This window comes from Oryctolagus cuniculus, chromosome 5 (assembly GCF_964237555.1).
Source record: "Oryctolagus cuniculus chromosome 5, mOryCun1.1, whole genome shotgun sequence".
NCBI lineage: Eukaryota > Metazoa > Chordata > Mammalia > Lagomorpha > Leporidae > Oryctolagus > Oryctolagus cuniculus.
In genome coordinates, this window is record NC_091436.1 from 138,743,559 (window position 1) to 138,747,840 (window position 4,282).

At 51.4% G+C, this 4,282-nt stretch overlaps 1 long non-coding RNA gene across 1 annotated transcript; it reads right to left on the reverse strand.

The window, feature by feature from the left end:
- Positions 1-989, reverse strand: LOC138849679 (uncharacterized). The gene is made up of 2 exons (XR_011388726.1): positions 808-989; positions 1-507 (listed from the first exon to the last, which is right to left on the reverse strand). It is a non-coding gene; the product is annotated as an uncharacterized lncRNA (long non-coding RNA).
- Between the last annotated feature and the right edge of the window lie 3,293 nt (positions 990-4,282).

A 4,282-nucleotide genomic window follows, 5' to 3' on the forward strand; every position in this document is an offset into this window, starting at 1 on the left:
TTTTTAAAAGATATCTTTATTTGAAAGGCAGATTTACAGGCAGGCAGAGAGGAAGAGGAAGAGGAAAAGGAGAGGATGCCTTCCATCCACTAGTTAACTCCTGAAGTGCGCCATCAGAAGCCAGGAGCCAGGAGCTTCTTCCGGGTCTCCCACGTGGGTGCAGGGGCCCAAGGACTTGCGCCATCTTCTACTGCTCTTCCAGGCCGGAGAGGAGAGCTCCATAGGAAGTGGAACAGCCAGGACTCTAATTGGCACTCACATGTGATGCTGGCTCTGCAGGCGGTAGCTTTACCTCCTACGCAGCAGCGCCAGACCCTAATTATTTATCATTTTTCTTGCTAAAACCCGGATCCAGGACAAATCAAAGAGGAGCAACTGAGGCAGCGCTGTCCTCCCCCACCTCAGCGCTCCTCGTCCCCGGTCAGAGCCGCACCCGCATCCTAACACCTGCTGTCCACGGGGTCGCGGGTCTTTTCTACTCCAAGCACCCTGGCCCGATATTCCACACTGCAATGAAAAACAGTGTCGAAAATTACACTGCACCGTTCTCTCCGGTTCCCACTTTAAACTATGGGGAGAGCGCTCCGCGGGGAGGGGCCGGGTGCGGAGGGAGGGGCAGAGCGCCCTCCGGAAGCGCCCCCCCCCCATCTGGACCCCGGGACGGTGACCCGAAGGCGCCCCTTCCCCGCCGCCCCCACACACGGGCCCTCACAGCGGCCACAGCTCGCCGAGCGCCGTCAACTGCGGGAAAGCCGGGCACCCTCTGCGCTCTGGGAGTCCGCGCACCCACGGAGCCCTCAGTCCCACCTTAAACCGCGGAACCAGTGTCAGGGCCGCAGCCTCACCCGCCCTGCAGTTCCCGATTAACACTAAGGGGCCCGGGCACCGCCGCCGCGCAGGCCGAGCCCACAGCCGCCTCCCGCCGCGGCTCCCCCGCCCCGGGGCTCCGGGCCGCTCCAGGGACTCCCAGAAGCGTCTGGAAAGTTCCCTCCGCGGAGGGCGGGCGCCCCGGTCTCTAACGGGTCCCGGGGAGCAGGAGGGCGGGGCGCGAGCCTTAACCCCTGGAAGATTTCTGACCCAGCGTCCTGGAATATTTAAAATGGTTTTTTATCATCTGCAGTTATTATTCTCTAAAATCACCTGCAATCAGATTGATGGAGACTAACAAATGTTCTTTTTTAAAAAATATATATATATATTTATTTGAAAGAGTTATAGTGAAGCAGAGAGAGAGAGAGAGAGAGAGAGAGAGAGAGAGATCTTCCATTCACTGGTTCACTCCCCAGATAGCCACAATGACCAGCACTGGGCCAGAAGCCAGGAGCGAGGAGCTCCATCTAGGTCTCCTATGTGGGTGGTAGGGGCCCAAAACTTTGTCCATTTTCTGATGCTTTCCCTGGGTCTTTAGCAGGGAACTGGGTTGGAAGCTGGACAGCTGGGACAGGAAGCTGCACTTACATGAGTACTGGCATCAAGGTGGCAGCCCAACCTGCTACACCACAGCACTGCCCCACCCTTCTAGACCTGTGAGAGACCAGAGCCCCGCCATGACAGGCTTCTCACAAGACAAAGGAACTGGCTAGGCCCAGGATGCACCTGGTATGAAAAGATAAAACCTGACACTGGGCAGTCCTTGGTCCGGCAGGACCAGGTGGGGCAACCAATAAGGTGGGCAGTCCTTGGTCCTGCAGGGCCAGGGGAAGGAAGGAATGCGGACGCAATACTTGTTTACTCCGGGACTATAAAAACTCCGGGAACAAAGAGAAGGGGGTCTTGGTCTCCCAGCACTGCACTGCATGGGAGGCCGGGGCCCCAGCATGCTGGACCTACAAATAAAGTCCCTTTGTTCCTTGTATTTCAGTGAGTCTTGCTGGTTCTTTCTGTCTGGGCAATGCAGAACACAACAGACTCTTACTTTTTTATTTTCATTTTAAAAATATATCTTTATTTATTTGAAAGGAAGAGAGTTACAGAGAGAAAGAGGCAGAGAGAGAGAATGCGGCAAAAGTCTTCCATCTGCTGGTTCACTCCCCAAAGTGGCTGCAACAGCTGGAATGCCACCAATCCAAAGCCAGCAGCCAGTTTCTTCCCAGTCTCCCACGTGGGTGCAGGGGCCCAAGGACTTGGGCCATCTTCTACTGCTGTCCCAGGCTATGGCAGAGAGCTGGATCGGAAGTGGAGCAGCAGGAACTTGAACTGGTGCCCATATGGAATGCTGGCACTGCAGGCGTTGGCTTTACCTGCTAAGCCACAGTGCCGGCACCAAATTCTTTTATTGAAAGACCTTGGGGTGTGTGTGTGTGTGTGTGTGTGTGTCTGTGTTACTTCAGTTGTACTCAGTGCTTTGGGACAGCTTTGTAAACAGAAAGCTGTTTGCTGTTGTAAACAAAGCTGTTTGCTTTTCCCTCAGGTTAATTACTATAAAATTCAAAATTTTTCTGAGGCATTGTAGGTTCTCATGGCAAGGTAATCATATCTATGTTGAGTTCAGGGAAAATCTGTTCTCACAACAAGATGTAGTATAAGTTATTGGCATATCAGGGCTGGCATTGTGGTGTAGTGAATAGAACTGCTGTCTGCAATGCCTGCATCCCATACAGGTGCTGGTTCGAGACCCGGCTGCTCCATTTCCAATCCAGCTCCCTGCAAATGGCCTGGGAAAGGCAGCAGAAGATTACCCAAATTCTTGGGCCCCTTCCCGCCAGGTGGGATACCTGGAAAACTCCCCTGGCTCTTGGCTTCAGCCTGGCCCAACCCTGGCCATTGAAGCCATCTGGATAGTGAACCAGCAGATGGAAGATCGCTCTGTCTCTCCCTCTCTCTGTAACTCTTTCAAATAAGTAAATAAATCCTAAAAAAAAAATTGTTGGCATATCAATAGTTACACATCTTTTGTTACTATACTTAATACAAATAGTCAACCAACAAACTAAAACACATCTATCTTTATTTAAAAAGATTTATTTCATTTATTTTGAAAGGCAGAATTGAGAGAGAGAGAGAGAGAGAAGTAGTCACAATAGCTGGAACTGGGGCAGGCCAAAGCCAGGAGCCAGGAGCTTCTTCTCAGTCTCCCACATGGGTGCAGGGGTCCAAGGACTTGGGCCATCTTCTGATGCTTTCTCTGGCACATTAGCAGGAAATTGGATCAGAAGTGGAGCAGCTGGGACTTCAACCAGCACCCTGCAGTGCCAGCTTACCCACTGCACTACAGCTGCTATTAAATGTAATTGCTAATTGTTTCAAGCTTGCTAACCTTGAGAGCTTTCTACCTTTGATTAAGGATAACCCTGTTCATTATTATTATTATTATTATTATTATTATTATTACAGGAAGAGTTAGACAGTGAGAGAGAGAGAGAGAGACAGAGAGAAAAGTCTTCCTTCTGTTGGTTCACCCCCTAAATGGCCGCTACTGCCAGCCCGCTGCGCTGATCCGAAGCCAGGAGCTAGGTGCTTCCTCCTGGTCTCCCATGTGGGTGCAGGGCCCAAGCACCTGGGCCATCCTCCATTGCCTTCCCGGGCCACAGCAGAGAGCTGGACTGGAAGAGGAGCAACCAAGACAGAATCCGGTGCCCTGACCGGGACCAGAACCTGGCGTGCCGGCAATGCAGGTGGAGTATTAGCCTAGTGAGCTGTGGTGCCAGCCTTTTTTTTTTTTTTTTTTCTGTTCATTATTTTTAACAACAAACTTTATTTGGTATAGTCTTCTTGGCTTTGGTATATGTTTCCCTGTTTGAACTTTGTCCTTAATGCCTGTCAGAATGTTCTAGAAACACAGTTCCCAGCAACGTGATGCTGTGCTGGCACTTGGACAAGATAACTGCTGCCTAAAGAACAGATAAAGCAACACTTAACAATGGCCTCCAAGTACAGTTGCCTAGGGATCACTTCTTTTAAAAATTTTTATTTATTTGAAAGCCAGAGTTACAGACAGAGAGGAGAGACACAGAGAGATCTTTCATCTGCTGGTTCGTAGCCAGAAGGCCACAACAGCCAGGGCTGGACCTGGCCAAAGGCAGGAGCCAGGAGCTTCATCCAGGTCTCCATCTGATGGCCTATAGGATGCTGGCGATGCAGGTGGTGGATTAACCTACTAAGCCACAACAGAAGCCCATAGATTTATTGGGGCCAGTGCTGTGGCATGTTGGCAAAGCTGTCACCTATGGTACCAGTTCAAGTCCTGGCTGCTCCACTCCAATCCAGCTCCCTGCTAATGCACCTGGGAAAGCAGTGGGGCATGGTCCAAGTGCTTGGGCCCCTGCATGCACGTGGGAGACCC